Genomic DNA, 20712 nt, shown 5'->3' on the forward strand with positions numbered 1-20712 from the left:
TAAGCTGGATTCCTAGGTATTTTATTCTCTTTGAAGCAATTGTGAATGGAAGTTCATTCCTGATTTGGCTCTCTGCTTGTCTGTTACTGGTGTAAAAGAATGCTTGTGATTTTTGCACATTAATTTTGTATCCTGAGACTTTGCTGAAGAAAGACTAGGAAATATGACTACATTAAGAAAGTGGCACAGCAAAAAAAAGTACAATTAGTACAGTCAAGAAACATGATGAACTGGGAGGAAATATTTGAACTTATGTCTCACTGAAAAAGAGCTATAAATCAGTAATTCATAAAGAACTCTTTAAAAATAATGGGAAAACAAATAATTTTATAGAAAACTGGCAAAAGACATGAAGAGACAATTCACAAAATGATATAAAATGGCTTTTAACCACATGAAAAAATATTCAACTTCACTTATAATAATGGAAATATAAATTAAAACTACATAAATTATTCTCCACAAGATTGGCAAAATTTCAAATGCATAGCAATATATCCTGCTTATGAGCCTGTAAATAAATAGACCACCCCATATATGGCTGATGGGAATAGAAAATGAGAAAATTCCTATGGAGGACGACTTGACAATATCTTAAAAACTACATATGCATGTATTCTTTGACCCAACAATCCCACTGAAAGGAATTTGCTCTTGAGAAAAACCTCCAATATTATAAAACTACACACATACAAGTTTATTCAGTGTAGCATAATTTTAATTGCAAGATACTAGAAAAATGTCTAAATGTCCCCGAATAGATTTGTTAACCTACGGTACATATACATAATGGAGTACTATACATCTGTAAACAAAACAGAACCAAAAAAATGAACATCTTTATGAACTGATATTACTTGAGCTCCAGGAAGTATTATAAAGAAGAAAAAAAATTTAAAATTCAAAAGAGTATCTAAAACACATCTAATAGTATGTCGGCTTTTGTGTAAGAAGGTGAAATAATAACTATTTCTCTAATATAAGATACACACATAGACAGAAACACACATAGCTCATACAGATTTACTTTTATGAAAGGAAACACAGGAAGGATAAACCAGAAAACAATAAAGGTGGTTACTTACTGGAAGAGGGAGAAAGAAATGCACAATAATCTCTCTGAGTATACTTTAAGTAGTTTCAGCTTATTAATATTCAACATATTTAATTAATTACTTTAATACAATAAGAATGGGAAAGGAAAAAATTCCTAAAATGAGAAGTAAGTAGAAATAAATGAGCTTAATAAACTTCGAGTGAATCCTATTTCCACATTGATGGAAAAAGAAAGTAAAAAAGGAGAGAAAATAGGAGGAGAGGTAAGGGGAAGAAGAGAAGAGGGAAAAAAGGAAGGAAAGAAAAAAGGAAGGGAGGGAGTAAGAAAGGGGGAGGGAAGCAAGATTCAAAGTAACTTATGAATCCAAAATTTGACTACACACTCTGAATTGGTGCAGGGCAAGGTGGAGGAAGGAAGATTGAAATCAGATTCCAAAATCTTTTATGTAGGTTTTATTATTGAAGTGATACAAGCAAAGCAAATCTGAAACTATTTTAGATTATAATATAGAATTGAGCAAATAAGGAAATATGTTGATGTCATTGGAAGTTAGTGTTCATTTACTGTAGAAGAAGGAACAAATATTGAGCCGGAGAAGGTACAAAGGCCTTGTAGAAACAGATCTGAATTGGAAGTTTTAGTATGAAGAAATGTTTTATAAAATATTTATATGTGTATATATACATGCATAGTTATGTATATATGTGCACATATGTGTATTTATATGTGCACATGAATAAATCATTATTTCCTAACTTTGTTCACCAAACAACCCGCTAAGTAAAGATACCTCAAAGAGTAAAGAGCATACCTAGCACCAAGATCTTGGTCTCTAATATGCTGTTCCATTACAAGCAACTAGAGCTCCAAAAGGACATACAGCTGATCGCACAACTGAGGCAGAAGAGGAATAAGATGAGCCTGAAATATCTTCTTACACCAGAAAGTAAGGAAGTATTCACAAAATTACAGGTGTGTCACAAAAACAAAAGAGCTAGCTTGAAGCCTTTCCTACTGTCCAAATCTTGGACAATGTGAGTGCCAAAGTGGTTAAAAACAGTAGTGAATTATAAATCATTGGGAAAAAAATAGGAATTCATGAGTCCATTCCAATAATAGACAAATAAATGGGGGAAGAAAGGAGAGGGCTCTCGCTTATAGAAAAATGTTGAGGTCTGTCTGGTAAATGTGAAGGGGTCTACCATAGGAGTTGGTAAACATCATCATAAAATTAAGATTAGCAAGAATAAACCAATTTTCTTTTCGTTAATGTTATGTCCTGTCAGATAAATTTTTTCCATGTTTAATTCACTTAAAAAAGACAAAAGAGAAAAAAGAATGCAGGCCTACTGGTCATAACTACACTCAAAATCCAAGATCCTCACAGGCTAGTAAATTCATTCAAATAGGAGAGTCATCACTCATGGGAAAATATCTCATTACAAAGAATAAAACAGATGAAATCTCAAAAAATGTATAAAGTATTACTTATACACAATGCAATGCTATGTAAACCAATGACCCCCCACCTCATTTCTCACATGCCAAAAATAAATTGATAAAACTATGCTAATCTGTTATAAATATAATCGCTGATATTAAAATGTTTGGCATATCCCTTATGGATTATGATGTAACCTAATAACAGTATGATCCAGAACCAAGATTATCATAATCCATCAATTTCATTGTAGATCTCCCAAAGAAACACAAATTAAGAAATCAGAATGGAGGATCTAACAACTATTTTCAACATAAGAAGAAAACAATATAACAAAAGTATAAATACCTTATTAAGGCAATTTTGCATATAAATGTAAATTACTCAGATCAATTAAAATAGTTTAAATCATTTATTCTATAACAGTCTACTGTGTTTATTTACACAAAGGTAAAATTTCTTCAGAAATGCTCTGTTTTAGGAAAAGTCTTAATCTGCATTGTTGAAATTATTTTACCCATTCAAGAAAATATCTATCAAAGACTAGAAATCTCCTTCATAGTCTGAAAACACTAAAGGAATATATTATGTAAATATCTAATATAGAATTGTATAATTTGGTAAATAAAATACCACAGCACTTGGATATAATATTTGTACTAGTTATCTATTGCTCAGTAAAAATACATAAATTTGGTAACTTTAATCAATACACATTTATTATATCACAGTTTCTGTGGATCAGGAGTCTGAGCACGGCATAACTAGGTTCTCTGATTCAGAGTCACAGCAGACTGCAATCAAGACACTGGCTGGACCTAGGGTCCACTGTAATCCTGCAATCAGGTGTCAGCTGGGATTGGTTTTAATCAGAGGACTAACTAGGGATATGCCTGCTTCTATTTTCCCTCAGGTTATTGGCAAAATTTGTTTCCTTACCACTACAGGACTGAGGGCTTTGGTTTCTTACTTGCTATTGGCTGGTGGCTATCCTCAGCTGCTAGAGGATACTCTCAGCTACATTTTTCTCAGAGCCAGCAAAAGAAAAACATCACTAGAGCAAGTTTTCTGGCAAGCACAGACTTCATAGCATATTCACAGAGTGAAAACCATCACTTTTACCATGTAATGTAACAAAATAATGGGAGTAATATCCCATCAACTTTGCATTATTTTCTGGTTTAGAAGCAAGCACAGGTCCTGCACACACTCAAGGAAGGAAACGGAATTACACAATGGTATGAATACCAGAAGTCATAGATAATTAATGGTCAGTATAGGATCTGCCCAATGTAATATTTTTGTTATAGATAGAATTTTATAATATAAAATATTTCAGTATATTTACTTGAGATATGAACATGAACCACTAATCTAATTCACAAAATAAAAAAGCAAATTGAGACATTAAATTATTTTAGCAAGTTCAACTTCAGATTACAAAAGGTAAATAAAATGTAAAACGTTTAAATACAAATCATTTCTTAAACTGATACTATACAACATGAATCATGTTAATATTTCTGATATTTGAGCTAAATAATATTTTAAAAACTCAGAACCCTTCAAGACTGATACAAACATTAAAAGCCTTTAGAAGTCTTCTGTATGGCTTAATTAAAAATGTAACTTCAAAGGATTTCTGTGTCTAAGGAAAGAGATAATCATACTCCTTTTCTACTAAGCAAACTAATCAAGCAGCTGGACTTCTATGGAAAACAGATTTAGGCTGAAGTATATATTACGGACTTTGAAGAAGTAAATAATCTCATTAAATGTCACCTAAATAACGATTATCATTTATATAAATGCTAACATTATGTAATACACATTTTGTATAAAACAAGATATAAAATAATTCTGTATTTATAAGTTTTAAAATATTTTCAATTTAAATGTTTAAAATTTTAAATTTAAATATTTAAGTTATGTAAATATTTGAATTTATAATACAAATATTTAGATTAAGGAATTTTAAATATATATCTAAATGTTTAAATACATACATATACCTTGTCAAAAGACATAATTTTTTTACTCAGAGACTAAAATAAGGGGCATGTAACAGCCATAATTTTAAAATATGACAGATTATTTAAAACAGCAAAAATCTGCTGAATAATTTTGCATTTTTACGATTAAATATAAAGGGATAGGCCGAGTGTGACGACTCATGCCTGTAGTCCCAGTACTTTGGGATACTGAGGTGGGTGGATCACGAGGTCAGGAGTTCGAAATCAGCCTGGCAAACATGGTAAAACCCTGTCTCTACTAAATATACAAAAATTAGCAGGGCATGGTGGCGCACACCTGTAATCCCAGCTACTCAGGAGGCTGAGACAGAAGAATCACTTGAACCCACAAGGCGGAGGTTGCAGTGAGCCAAGATCACGTCACTGAACTCCAGCCTGGGTGACAGGTTGAGTGAGACTCTGTCTCTGAAAATAAAATAAAATAAATAAAATAAAATATTTCTTTTTAAATGAAGGTATAAAGATATAAAAGGTAAAACACACTTATTTTGCTCTTTTTTCCCCTAAAGAAACCCATCAAAATGCTATCATATAATATTTTTAAAACAGAGAGAGAGGCCAGGTGTGATGGCTCACACCTGTAATCCCAGCACTTTGGGAGGCCAAGGCGGGCAGATCATGAGGCCAAGAGATCGAGACCATCCTGGCTGACATGGTGAAACCGCATCTCTACTAAAAATACAAAAGTTAGCTGGGCATGTGGCACGCACCTGTAGTCCCTGCTACTTGGGAGGCTAAGGCAGAATTGCTTGAACCCAGGAGACAGAGGTTCCAGTGAGCCAAAATTGTGCCACTGCACTTCAGCCTAGCAACAGAGTGAGACTCTGTCAAAAAAAGGGGGAGGAGGGGAGAAAGGAGAAGTAGCAATTTTTGCAGAGAAATGGCTAAACTTTCTGAAATCCCCAAACTGATAAATGAAAAAATAGCAGCAAACAAGAGCATCAGAGTAAAACAGGAGTAGGTTAACCCTGATACCAAAACCAGATAAGGACACAACAACAAAAAGAAAACTACAGGCTAATATCCCTGATGAACATTTTCAAAAATCCTGAACAGAATACTACAAATCAAATTCAATGATATATAAAAAGATAATACACCAAGATCAAGTGGGGTTTATCCCTGGAATGTAAGGATGGTTCAAAATAATGCAAATCAATAAATGTGACATATCACATCAACAAAATGAAGGGAAAAAGCCATATGATAATCTCAAAAGACGCAGAAAGAGCATTCGACAAAATTCAACATCTCTCCATGATAAAAAAAAAAAAAAAAAAAAACTTCCCATAAATTAGGTATAGAATGAAAGTACCTCAACACAATACAGGCCATACATGACATACTACACCAAACACTAATTCGAATAGGGAAAAGCTGAATGCTTTTGTTTCATTCAGGAGTTTTGCATACATGTTCATTAGAGATATTAGCCTATAGTTTTCTTTTTGTTGTTGTATCCTCATCTGGTTTAGGTATCAGAGTTAATCTACTCCCTGTTTTACTATGATGCTCTTGGATTTTTTTTGTTTTGTTTTGTTTTCAGTAAGAACTAAAACAAGACAAAAATTCCCACTCTCACCATGCTTATTCAACATAGTGTTGAAAGTCCTAGCCAGAGCAATTGGGCAAGAAAAAGACATAAGAGGCATCCAAATTGGAAAAGAGGAAGTGAAATTGTCCTATTTGCAGATCACATGATCTTGTGTACAGAAAATCCTAAAGAATCTGCCAAAACACTATTATTTAATTGAACTGTTGAATGAATTCATTAAACTTGTAGGTTACAAAATTAACATTAAAAAATCAGTAGCATTTCAATACACAAACAACAAAGTCGCTGAAAAAGAAATCAAGAAGAAAATCTCATCTAGAATAACTAACAAAAAAGTACCTAGAAATAAAGACAACCAAGGAGGTGAAAGAATTCCACAAGGAAAACTACAAAAGAAACTGATAAAATAAATTGAGGAGAATGCAAACAAATAAAAAGACATCTCATGCCCATGAATCACGATATTGTTAAAATGGCCATATTACACAAAGCTATACAGATTGAATGCAATTCCTTTCAAACTAGCAATGATACTGTTCACAGAAATAGAAAAAAATAAAATAAAATTTGTATAGAACCTCAGAAGACCTTTAGTAGGCAAAGCAATCCTGAGCAAAAAGAACAAAGCTAGAGGTATCACACTACCAGACTTCAAAATATACCACAAAGTAGTACCAGCCAAAATGACAGGTACTGGCATAAAAACAGACACATAGATCAATGAAACATAATGGAGAACATAGAAATTACATATCAACAGCCAACTGATTTTTGACAAAGATGCCAAGAACAAAGATGACTTGGAGAAAAAATAATCTCTTCAATAAATGGTTCTGGGAAAACCAGATATCCATATGCATTAGAATTAAACTAGACCCCTCACCTTTTGCCCTATACAAAAAACAACTGAAAAATGGATCAAATACCTAAATGTAAGGCCAGAAACAATAAAACTACTAGAAAAAAACACCAGGGGAATGCCTCAGGACATGGATCTGGGAAAAGATTTTACGAATAAGACTTCAAAACCCCAGGTTTACAAAGGCAAAAATTAACAAATATAAATATATCAAGATAAAAAACTTCTGCACAGCAAAGGAAACAATCAACAGAGTAAAAAGACAATCCACAGAATGGGTTGCAAACTATTCATCTGACAGGATATTAAGAGCCAGAATACATAAGGACCTCAAACATTGCAACAGCAAGAAAACAAACAATCTAACTGTAAAATGGGCAAACAATCTGAACAGACATTTCTCAAAAGAAGACATACAAAATTGCCAGCAAGTCTATGAAAAAAATGGCCAACATCACTAATCATCAGGGAAATGCAAATCAAAATCACAATGAGATATCATCTGACCCCAGTTAAAATGGCTGTGTTAAAAAGACAAAAATATAAGATGCTGGTGGGGATGTGGTAAAAAGGAACTCTTATACATTGTTGATAAGAATGTAAACTAGTACAGCCAGTATGGAGAACAGTATGGAAATTTCTCAAAATACTAAAAATAGAACTACCATATATATGGCAGCCTTCCCACTACTGGGTATTTACACAAAGGAAAATAAATTAGTATGTCAAAAGCATACTTGCATCCTCATATTTATTGCAATGCTATTTGCAACAGCAAAGATATGTAATCAAGCTAAGTGTACATCAATAGATGAACAGAAAAAGGAAATGTAGTGTATATACACAATGGAATATTATTCAGCCATTAAAAAGAAGGAAATCCTGTTGTTCATGGCAACATGGATGGAACTGGAAGACATTACATGAAGTGAAATAAGCCAGGAATAGAAAGTCAAACACTGCATGTCTTTACTCATGTGGAAGCTAAAAAAAAGTTGATCTCATAGAAGTAAAAAGTAGAACAGAAGGTACTAGTGACTGGGAAGGGTGTGGGGAAAGAGGAATAAGGAGAGATTTGCTAAAGCATATTAAATTACAACTTGATAGGAGGAATAAGTTCTAATGTTCTATACTACTTTAAGAGGACTATAGTTAACAATAATACATTATATAGCTCAAATAGCTGGAAAGATAATTTGTGTGAATGTCCCCAACACAAAGAGATTATAAATGCTAATTGCCCTATCTGATCATTATGCACCGTATGTACTGAAACATCATTATGAACACCATAAATATGTATCATTATTATATGTCAATTTAAAAATAAAATCAAATTTAAATAAATGAAAATATTTTAAAGGAAAAGAACAAAACAGACACTAGAAGAAACAAAAATCTGACTAGTTTATCTCTTTCAAAGAAATTGGATGAAAGTTAAAACCTTCAGGCCAAAATTAAATTCCATGACCAACTGGCTACCTGAATACTACTTAATAATGGAGAAGAGAAAGAATTTTTAAACAGAACCCAAAAAAGCACTAACCATATGGAAAAGATGGATATACTGGATTATATTAAAATTAAGAATGTCTCATTATAGATATATAAATTGGTATGAAAGTCCAACCACAGAGTGACATTTACTAAACATATCACCAACCAAAGATGTGTACATGGCATGTATAAAATATCACTAAAATGATTAAGAAAAGATAATCCAGCAGAAAATCACAAGAAACTTGAGAGAACACTGCTTTGCAAAAAGAGAAAATCCCACTGGTGATTAAAGAGATGAAATCTTTTAAGATTAAACATAATAAACTTTTAAGAACTAAGGAATTTTTTAAGCCAAAGAACATAGCAATTACACATCCATCAGAAGTGTCAAAATTAAAATGCCTTGGAATACCAACTCTCAGCAAAGATGTGGAGCATTAATAAAATTCATAGAGACTTGGAATGGGTATAATTTAATACAATCACTTTACAAAATAGTTAAATTTCTAAAGTTGAAAATATGAATAATGAATACACACTCAACAAAATGTATGCATTTCTAAGCCAGGAAACATATAAGAATACTGATAAAACATTAACAGTAATGGTGAAAAAGAAAAACAAAACTGGAATTATCAAAAAAGAAAACAGGCAAATGAATGAATGAAGAGTGTTATAATTATATAATGAAATATTCTACAACACTGAATAGGATCACATTACAGCTATCTGAATGCAGCAACTTGGATAAATCGCAAAACATTACGTCAAGGTGCGAGGACAAACATTATTAACAATAAAGAAAGGATATCATATTTGCACCTGCAAATTGCCAAAATAAGACAAAAAAGAAAATTGTTTTAAAAAGAGATTACACTGAAATATGTTCAGTCACTTACCATTTTTCCATAAAACTAAAAGTACTAAACTATACAACACAGCCACTACACTGGAGCCCCCAGAAATAAATCAAAAGGACATACTGGTGTATAGCAGTAGTTCATCTTATAACACACATGCATTTGACATAAGTCCATATTTTGATAAAACACCTACACATATACCAGATATATTCTGCATTTAAATGTTAAAACTTTATTTCTTCATACAACATTAAGTTGGGACATATTTGGCTATTTATTTCATCCCCTGATATTTCAAGATAACTTAATAATAAATATATAGAAGACTGATCAAAGTAAAATAAATGCTTAAAGTGCTGTCTCTTTCTTTGACACACACATCTGCTTCTTTCTCTAAGTTCTTCCAACTTGTAGGTAGTATATCCTAAATCTTAACTTGATACCCTGTTCTTTACTGTGCACTTTTCTTTTTTATTAGCAATTCCAACAATTCCATAATGTATTAGAAACCATTCTGACCACCTAGAGTTAAATAAAGTCATTTAACTTTTATGCCTTATGTGAATGTAATAATCCAGTTGGAAATCATGGACTATGCTAGTCTTAAAAAAATAAAAAATAAAAAAAAAAAGCTTTAAATGAGGACTGCTTTGATTAAAAAAAAAAAAAAAAAAAGCTGGGAGGTTTTTGCAAGTTTTAAGAGATGAATGGGGATTAAAGAACAAATTAACCCTAAATACCCCCACACTGTTCACTAACCTACTCCAGCAGTCACACTTAATGAACAGGACCCTTAAGGTTATTTAAGTGAAAGTACAGTAATTAAGGATGTCAAGCTAGATGCTAAGGGAATACTAATTAATCATGGAAAGATATGCTAACTCCAGCAAGCAACCTTAAAATCTCAGTAGTTCTATATAATAAGTTTGATTCCAGCTGAAGACACTGTCCAGTGTGGAATGGAGTTGGAGAAAAGGTCTTGCTCCATGCCATCTTCCAGGATCTGGGCTATTCCTAGCCTCTGCAATCTGTCAGATCCTCATCTTCCTCTCCCCTGAACTGTTGAATGAGGAAACAGAGGGTGTATGGCACATGAGGTTTTTAAGAGCCAGGCCTAGAAGTGCTGGGTGTTACTTCTGTCCACTGGACAAAGCCCAATAACATGACTTCCAACCTAACTGCAATGCAGGCTGGGAAATACAGCTGGGTTGTGTCCAGAACGTTTTCAAAATTGGTGATGAAATGACATTCAATCTAGTACAGTTTTGAGGGACAAGGTGTTGGTATAGAAAGACTGATGGGAGAACATTTAACTTCAAAAGTACATTTCTAAAATCCAAGAGCTTCAAATTCAATGAGTCATACTCCAAAAGAACTCAAACATTTACCTGACATAGGAAGTATATGCTCAAGCTAGACTTGTTACCAGAACATATTCCTCAAGGGTAGAAATTGGACAAAACCATATATGGTTTCATACTGGGCAAGCTTAAGATTAGTAACATGCTTTCTGAACTGATATTTTGAGATGTATGGCTTTTGCTACTGTCTCATAGCCTCTCAGTGAATAAATGTTTACAGAATAAAGCAAGCATAGGAGTTCCTCAAGTATCTTATATATTAGACATCAAGGCTGCTTAACTCATTATCACAAGGAAACCATTAGTCTTATCAGCAGCTGCAAATACAGCAACAAAACAACCTAGAAAAATCTTAATAATATTTAGTGTTGGAGGCCGGGTGTAGTGGCTCATGCCTGTAATCTCAGCACTTTGGTAGGCCGAGGTGGGCAGATCACTTGAGGTCAGGAGTTTGAGACTAGCCTGGCCAACATGAACTCCCGTGTCTAATAAAAATACAAAAATTAGCCGGGTGTGGTGGCGGGTACCTGTAGTCCCACCTACTCAGGAGGCTGAGGCATGAGAATCGCTTGAACCCAGAAGGTGGAGGTTGCAGTGAGCCAAGATCGTGCCACTGCACTCCGGCCTGCGGGACAGAGCTAGACTTTGTCTCAAAACAAAAAAAAATTAGTGTCAGTATTTGAAGACTATAGCCACTACTTATCCAATTGTGTTCATAAAGGTGATAATCTAGGTGCAAGCAGGCTGTACAGCAAATTATTCTCCCTCTGTAATCTCTATTATAACAATGTAGATTAAGTCACATAGAAAAAAGATGCACTTTTTATCCTCATTCCCCATATAGCAGACAAAAAAACAGATGAGAGTAATTAGGGAAAGAAAAGATCCAAGAGATACTATTTTTTAAAATATAAAGTCCCTACTATATGCCAGAATCTGTTCTAGAAAAGAAGGCACAACTTTGATCTTCCTAAAATGGAAAGGAATTCATTGGCATGATCATCAAGGCAATTTCACAAAACAAACAAAAGAGACTTGATAAAAGATGGAGAAAAATGGGTAATAATCTTAGATATTACTGGCCTAAAGGTAAGCCAAGGAGGAAAAAAAGTGTTCAGGAAGATCCTCCTATGGCAACATTTCTCAAAATGTATCAAGAATTTTTATTTCACCATTTACCCATTAGTAGAATTTTGGTTCCCATTCCAGGAGTTTAGTCACCATATCCCAGATTTTTCTGTGCCCTAATTTTGAGAACCAGGGTCTTAAGCCTGAAATGAGTAGCTATGAAGAAGTTGTAAGATCAGTAAATGGCAAAGGTATAAGGAACAGAAAAGGGGAGCCAGTTATAAGTTAATTAACACAATTAAGATCCTGATTAATAATACTGCTATATATCTTAGGGAATTGTATTTTTAATTCCAAATGCCTTTAACAAGTTTATCTTCAATTTACTGTGAACAGAACATAAAGCAATTTTGAATCAACTCATCAATTTTGACTAATCTACCAACAAAATATCTAAGAGTGCCATTTATAGTACTTTTCACCAGAAACCAATAAAATGATCTGAGATCTTATATTAAACAGTGAAACAATAAACTTTTTTTTGGCTAGAGAAAACACTAGTTTTTAAGGCCAGTGGTTCTGAGTGGGGATAAATTCGTGAGGAACAATTCATTATTTCCATAATTACGGAGTTCCACTGGAATTTACTGAAAGGAATGAAAGAGAAACCAGGGGTGCAGACATCCTATAAATACACAAAGTAATTCCACAAAATAAAAAAGCGATCAAAATCTCATATAACTTTAGAATAACATGGCAGATGTTTAAGTAGGTGAAAAATGTGTTCATAAATATTTGAGCCTGGAATCTAACTCCATTTTACATATAAACATAAAATAGTTTTGCATATTTATAACACATATTGAATTTTCTAAGACTGCAACTATCATGTAAATTGAAAATCTACCTTTTATAATATTATTCAGAATTTGACCAAGAGGTATTCATTTAAGAAAATCTCATCACCAATAGCTATCCTGCTCACACACATCTGTGAGTATACAATGTGTGTGGAGAATATTTGAGACACATCTTAAGAGACTAAAAACAAAAACATACTAAATTAGTGCCAAATTATGAGTACTACTGAATTTCAGAATATAAGAATTAAAATTATCGTATTATTCCTGTCCTACATATTTGTTAAAATTTCATAATGCTATAACATAAAATGTATGCAGTAGAAACTACATGGTAAAATTACTGTGGGGGAGATTGCAATTGTTTATAAACGGGGGACTCTGATAATGTTCCAGAGGTCTACAACATGACTTGACTGGCTCTTATATTATTATTTCCTTTTCAAATATATCCCCTATTTCCTAAGACACAATGTAGTCTCTACAGTCTTTTTACATACCAGAAACAGAATGTATACATTGACATGTGGTAGGATTTCAAGAAAGAAAATATATTTTCTGTTAGATTTTATCACAATTTTGTCCATATTTTAAGCTAGGGAATTATTTTGGCACTACACTTATAAATAGGATCCAGCTCATATTTGAGAATATTATAATCCCTCATTTTCTCCATTTCAACAGCCTGCTGTTTGCCTTGACATAAGATCTCTGATTTGCCATCTTGACTGGGTCCAGAATAAATGGAATTAGTTTCAAGGGTTTCTTTCTCTTGGCCCCTCTCTACCTTACTGGCTCTTTCTCCACAGGTCAGGAAGCCAATATGAGAGATCTGCTGGCTGCTACATACATCCATTTTAATTATGAACTAAGGATCAGGGAAAATGACTACAGAGTGAGTCTGTAGATTTGCTGTCCTCAATGAAACATAATTGGACTTAGATTTTATTTATTTCCTGGTCTCCATAAGTGCCCATTCTAATAAGGGGCTGTGACTATTCATCCTCTTATGCCAGTAGCACTCCCCAATTATTAGAATAATTAATTATGAAAATCCATGAAGTTCTAGGGGGTGTTATTCCATCTCCACCAAGAACCATTAACCTAATAAATTGATGTTTATCTTTTTCCAACCAAAATACATTTAGTTAGCACACTTACTGTGTATAAGACACAACAATGTTTTTGCTAAATTCTGTTGGAAATTAAATATTTTATGGTAACCTTAAATGTAAATGGGTTAAATGCCCCCAATTAAAAGACACAGAGTGGCAAACTGGGTAAAGATCCAAGACTCATTGGTATGCTGTCTTCAAGAAACCCAATTCACATGCAATGACACACATAGCCTCAAAACAAAGGAATGGAGAAAAATCTACCTAGCAAATGAAAAAGAGAAAAAAGCAGAGTTGTAATCCTAGTTTCTGACAAAACAGATTTTAAATTAACAAAAATCAAAAAGGCAAAGAAGAGCATTACATGATGGTAAAGGGTTCAATTCAACAAGAAAATCTAACTATCCTAAATATATATGCACCTATACAGGAGTATCCAGATTCATAAAGCAAGCTCTCAGAGACCTTTAAAGAGACTTAAGCTCCCATATAATCATAGTGGGAGACATTAACACTCCAGTGACAATATTAAACAGATCACTGAGACAGAAAATTAACAAAGATATTCAGGACCTGAACTCAGCAAATGGACCTCATAGATATATGCAGGACTCTCTACTTGAAAACAATAGAATATACATTCTTCTCTTCACTGCATAGCATATACTCTAAAATCAATCACATAATTAGAATTAAAACACTTTTCAAGAAATGCAAAAGAACTGAAAGCATTACAGTCTCTTAGACCACAGCACAATCAAATTATATAGTTTTACATTTAAGTCTAATCCATCTTGAGTTAATTTTTGTATTAACAGTGTAAGGAAGAGGTCCAGTTTTAATTCTCTCTAATGATCAGTGATGTTGAACTTTTTTCATGCGTTTTGGCCACATGTATCTATTCTTTTGAAAAGTGTCTGTTTGTGTCCTTTGCCCACTTTTTATGGGGTTGGTTTTTTTCTTGTAAATTTGTTTAAGTTCCTTATAGATGACAGAAATTAGACTTTTGTCAGATGTATAGTTTGCAAAAATTTTCTCCAATTCTGCAGGCTGTTTACTCTGTTGATGCTTTATTTTGCTGTGCAGAAGCTCTTTAATTAGATCCCATTTGCCAATTTTTGCTTTTGTTGCAATTGCTTTTGGTGTCTTCATCATGAAATATTTGTCCAGGCTTATGTCCTGAATGGCATTGCCTAGGTTGTCTTCCAGGAAGTGTTAAGAGAGAAATTTATAGCACTAAATGTCCACATCAAAAAGTTAGAAAGCTCTCAAGTTAACAACCTAACATCATAACTAAAGAACTAGAGAACCAAGAGCAAACAAATCCCAGAGCTAGCAGAAGACAAGAAATAAACAAAATCAGAGATGAAATGAAGGAGATAAACACACACACACACACACACACACACACACACACACACATAATACAATAGAAAGATCAATGCATCCAGGAGCTGTTTTTTTGAAGAAAATAATAAAATACATAGACCACTAGCTAGACTAACAAAGGAGAAAGAGAAGATTCAAATGAACACAATCAGAAATGACAAGAAGGGTATTACCACTGACTCCACAGAAATACAAACAACCATGAGAGAATATTATGAACACCTCCATGCACATAAACTAGAAAATCAAAAAAAAGGATAAATTTCTGGACACATAAACCCTCCTAAGACCGAACCAGGATGAAACAGAATTCCTGAACAGACTAATAATCAGCTCTGAAATTGAGGCAGTAATAAATAATCTACCAACCAAAGAAACCCAGGACATGATGAGTTCACAGATGAATTCTACCAGATATACTCTCCTCAATAAAAAATTGAGGAAAAGGGACTCTTCCCTAACTCAATCCATGAAGAGAGCCTCATCTTGATATCAAAACCTGGCAGAGACATAAAAAAAAAAAAAAGAAAATTACAGGTGGATATCCTGGATGAACATTGATGCAAAAATCCTCAACAAAACACTGGCAAACAATTCAGCAGCACATCAAAAAGCTTATCTACCATGAACAAGTAGGCTTTATCCCTGGGATGCAAGGTTGGTTCAACATAAGCAAATCAGTAAATGTGATTTATAATATAAATAGACCTAAAGACAAAAAGCACATGATTATCTCAATAGATGCAGAAAGGGCTTTCTATAAAATTCAACATCCATTCATGTTAAAAACTCTGAGTAAATTAGGTATTGAAGGAACATACCTCAAAATATTAAGAGCCATCTATACCAAACCCACAGCCAACATCATACTGAATGCACAAAAGCTAGAAGAATTCTCCTTAAAAACCAGCACAAGACAAGGATGCCCTCTCTCACCACTCCCATTCAACATAGTATCTGAAGTTCTGACCAGGGCAGTCAGGCAAAAGAGATAAACAAAGAGCATCCAAATAAAAAGAAGGGAAATCAAACTATCCCTGTTTGCAGACAACATGATCTTATATCTAGAAAACCCCATAGTCTCGGCCCAAAAGCTTCTTCAGCTGATAAACAACTTCAGCAAAATATCAGGATACAATGTGCAAAAATCAATAGCATTTCTATACACCAACAACAGTCAAGCTAAGAGCCAAATCAGGAAAGAACTTCCATTCATAACTGCAACACAATTATGTGTGCCTAGGAAAACACCCAGGCAAGAGAAAGATCTCTACAAGGAAAATGAAAAACCACTGCTCAAAAAAATCAGAGATGACACAAACAGAAATTCATTTTAAAGTTACAGTTTTTGATGATCGGCTGTGTTTTGGGCCAAAACAAGATTGAGAATTATCATTGCTATGGCAAAATGAATAATTTGGTGCTCATCTAAATGAATATTTTGACTGTACTACTGATGTCCTGCCCACTGTGGCTGCCAATCCCTTCCACAAGGTACAATACAGGGAATGCTCTCTTGAAATGTTCACTTTTTTCCCTAAGCAACTGGTGGAAGGGAATGGCAGCCACAATAGGTGGCTTGAAAACTCTACAAAGAGTATGCTTCTCCATACTCTTCCAATTCCTGTGGCTCCCAGGAGCTTCACACTATTGACAGTGTATACCTAATCCCTGCCAAATATCAACCACCCTAGCTGATCTCCTCTTATCAGTTTCCAGATGATTTCACTCCAGGTAAGCCAATGTTCATATCTCATCTCTCTGCAGTCTATTGTCTCTCTTTAGATTTGTGGCCATTTGATTACCCTGTTTTCTCAGTTCTCCAATGGTTTCAAGAAAACTCATGAATTTGCAGTTTATCCAGCTTTTTTCCCTTTCATTGTAAGGGTAGAAGCAATATTTTTCCAGCTCTAAACATTCTTGAGCAAAGACCGGAAATGCTATGGTCATGTTCATTTTTACTTCTTTGCTTTTACTGATGCCGTTTCCCCTTGTTTCCTATTTTCTTTTCCCAGAAAGTTTATTTTATTACTCCTTCAGGTTCCAGTTCAAACATCCTCTGCTTAAATTTTCCTTATCCTGCCAAAATAAATTAATACTTCCCTTTTCAATGCTCCATCAATACTTTCTTCATTCCATTCTATTAAACAAATTTATTGAACACTTACACTGTGGTATTGTTGCAGTGGTCCCCCCAAAACTTCACTCTAGTAAAGGATGCAGACAAGTACACAATAATGCAAGAAAGAAATGAACAGATATGAAGAGAACCAATTTCAGTTTAGGATGGTTATTAAGAATATGTGGCCCGGCGCGGTGGCTCAAGCCTGTAATCCCAGCACTTTGGGAGGCTGAGACGGGCGGATCACGAGGTCAGGAGATCGAGACCATCCTGGCTAACACGGTGAAACCCCGTCTCTACTAAAAAAATACAAAACTAGCCGGGCGAGGTGGCGGGAGCCTGTAGTCCCAGCTACTCCGGAGGCTGAGGCAGGAGAATGGCGGGAACCCGGGAGGCGGAGCTTGCAGTGAGCTGAGATCAGGCCACTGCATTCCAGCCTGGGCGACAGAGCGAGACTCCGTCTCAAAAAAAATAAAAATAAAAAAAGAATATGTAAGATATGACATCTGACTAAATACTTAAAACCAAACAGAAATTATCCTAAGAAGTGGAAGGGGTTCATAAGCATATCAAATCACTAATGTAAGAAATTGATATAGTGCATTTTGGTCAGTGTCTTTCTTCACTGCTAGTCTGAGATACTTTCAGCAAAAACCATGTTATTTCATCTTCACTAATAGTATCAAGTATTCACTTAATAATTGTTTACTGATTTGAAGGACTAGCTCTCCTTCCTAAGAAACCATTTTTTTTTTTTTCAGGTGTATGCACATTATAGCAATTAATTGCTCTAAGTATAATGAGCATATTCTTTATTGTTTCATACTCAAAAGCCAAATAAACAAAAAAGTAAATGAACAGAATTCTGTGTACAAATACCACCTACAAAATACTCTTTACAAATTAGTATTCCATTATTATCCTCCTCATAAAAAGCCATAAATGAGAACGGGAAAAATGTACTTTTATCATTAAGAACTATACAATTGATTTTCTAATATTTTGCACATATGCCAAATCTTATAATTCTATTTTAGCTAAGCTTACAAGCTCATTATTTCAATGAATTAAAATTCTACTTTCTTTTGTCTGTAAACAAAAATATGTTACTGTAACACTGTATCACAGAAATAATTATTACAGATAGTTATATGGCTATACTAGTTACGTAAAACTATACTAAGAAGATTGTCAGTGCTTACTATCATGGTAGAATCTCACATATTATTTTTATCTGTAATACTGCCACTATGGTCTATAAAAAATATTTTCATTGCTGCACACTGCTATCCAACCAACATATTTAATAGAAGTTAATCAAAAGAAACATTACTTATAACCAGAACCTGCTATTAATACATAATTTGAGGGAATAGGAGAGGATTGCGTGAAAGAAGAATGTAGAGTTCTTGCTTAAAAGTTATTAAGAATTTCAAGACTGTGATAACAGAGCACTAAATGAAATGTGTTGCCCTTGTAAGTGTGGGAACCTGTATAAATTCACAGGCCACATGCCCATGAAGTTGGCCTTACTTATAATCAAGCTTTAGTGTTGCAAAGTATTAGCAGCATCCTTGATCTTAGAACAGAAGATTATGATTTAATTTCATTGGTTTTAAGACCAAAATGGCCTTCCTTAATAGGAATTTCACCAAGATCTTTTGCTGTGAACTTGTATTTAACTTCAGAGACTATAGAGAAGGAATAAAAACTGATTGTGCTTACCTTGTCTGAATTTGAAAATCTGTAATACTTAGGTGGTCAGGCAAAGACATAATCACCTAACTTGAAATATTTAGGATAACTCTGCAACAATATATTTATTTTAAATAAAATAAAAGGATCATTTTCCATGCTTAATAGACTCTAGGTATAAGTTTTACATATTTATAGTTTTGAAGAATTCTTTATTAAACTTTCCCTATGTTTCTGTAATTATTATAGTTGGGATTTATTATTTGTGTCAAATACAGTACATATATACCTAATATAAACATGCATTTGTATACATATAATTCAAAACCATAAAATTTGATTTTAATAATATACATAAACCAGAAAATAAAAAACAATTTAAATAGCCTAAAATGTTGCCTTTTAAAGTTAATTTTTGAAGGAAAATAAAATTTTAGAATAACAACTAAATGCTAAGACAAAAATCATTCATGAAAGTACAGACAGGAGAGTAGCAATAGTGGGTTCCTGCTTACTGAAAGAACAGAGAAAAGAGAGGAAGATGAACATAAGGAACCAGCTGAAAGGGTTAAAGGACAAGAATTATCAGAATTAATAATAAATGACTGAAAAAAGAAGGACAGAGACATTATATTAGGTATAATGTGAAAGAAAAGTGTAAAGATAACAATGTAGATTTGATACATAAGATTAAGAATGCTTCTTTTTCTAGAAATGCAAAAGATAACACGTTCTAAGGGTTTGTTTTAAAGCCTCCACAAAATTGTTATTTAAAAGGTTTAATTTTTAAAGAGAATTCATTAGGTGCAAGTAAATTCTCAAAGGAAAATAAATCATTCTACCAAAAAGACACATGCACCTATATGTTCACTGCAGCACTATTCACAATAGCAAGGACAGGGAATCAACCTAAAAGCCCATCAACAGTGGACTGGATAAAGAAAATGTGGTCCACATATACCACGGAATACTACACAGCCATGAAACATGAAATCACATCCACTGCAACATGGATACATTATCCTAACCAAATTAACGTAGAAACAGAAAACCAAATACCACATGTTTTTGTTTCTAAGTGGGAGCTAAATATTGGTACATAGGGACATAAAGATGGGAACAACAGACACTGGGAACTACTAGAGAGAGAAAGGCAGGAAGGGGAGAAAGCACTTTAAAATTATCTATTGGGTACTATGCACATTATCTCGATGATGGGATCAATCATATCCCTAACCTCAGCATCATGCAATATACCCACGTTAAAAACCTGCACGTGTACCCTCAAATCTAAAATAAAAGTTAAAATTTGTAATAAAGGTATGCCTAACTAGCACAACACTAATTTAAAAAGTAAAACATAAAAATTACTTCAACAACACAAATTCAATCCACAAAAGTTCTAAAATGTCATTCTTACTTACAATTGACATTGGTCACCTTTTATTCCTTTAGTTGTGCAGAAACATTTTCCTGTGTGCAGATGACAGATATTTGCATGGCCACTGCATGTACAAGCTGTAAGTCAAAACCAAAATGATATTGAATATTCTACATCACAAACATGCACATTTCACATCTCAAGTATTATTATTACCTTATTTTTATGTCCTGTAACTTCCTCATGCCATCCAAAAACTAAGGTTACCAGATAGTATAAATTATTTTAATTAAATGGAAGTAAATTCACTTTTCTGAAAATTTTGTGAAATTCCTTAAAGTCTTTTGGGGATATCCTGAAGTCTACTATGGATCTAAGTATTTATCTAATTCTTCTTTGGGCTTCTCTCCATT

General features: G+C 33.6%; 1 long non-coding RNA gene across 1 annotated transcript in view; it reads right to left on the bottom strand.

Moving 5' to 3' along the window:
* The window catches only part of LOC108520638 (uncharacterized), a 70474-nt gene extending 50043 nt beyond the window's left edge, over positions 1-20431 (bottom strand). Inside the window, exon 1 of the long non-coding RNA XR_001882953.1 lies at positions 20343-20431. This is a non-coding gene — a long non-coding RNA (uncharacterized LOC108520638). The remainder of the gene's footprint in view (positions 1-20342) is intronic.
* Between the last annotated feature and the right edge of the window lie 281 nt (positions 20432-20712).

This window comes from Rhinopithecus bieti, unplaced genomic scaffold, assembly GCF_001698545.2.
Source record: "Rhinopithecus bieti isolate Rb0 unplaced genomic scaffold, ASM169854v2 scaffold_54324, whole genome shotgun sequence".
In the NCBI taxonomy this organism is placed as follows: domain Eukaryota; kingdom Metazoa; phylum Chordata; class Mammalia; order Primates; family Cercopithecidae; genus Rhinopithecus; species Rhinopithecus bieti.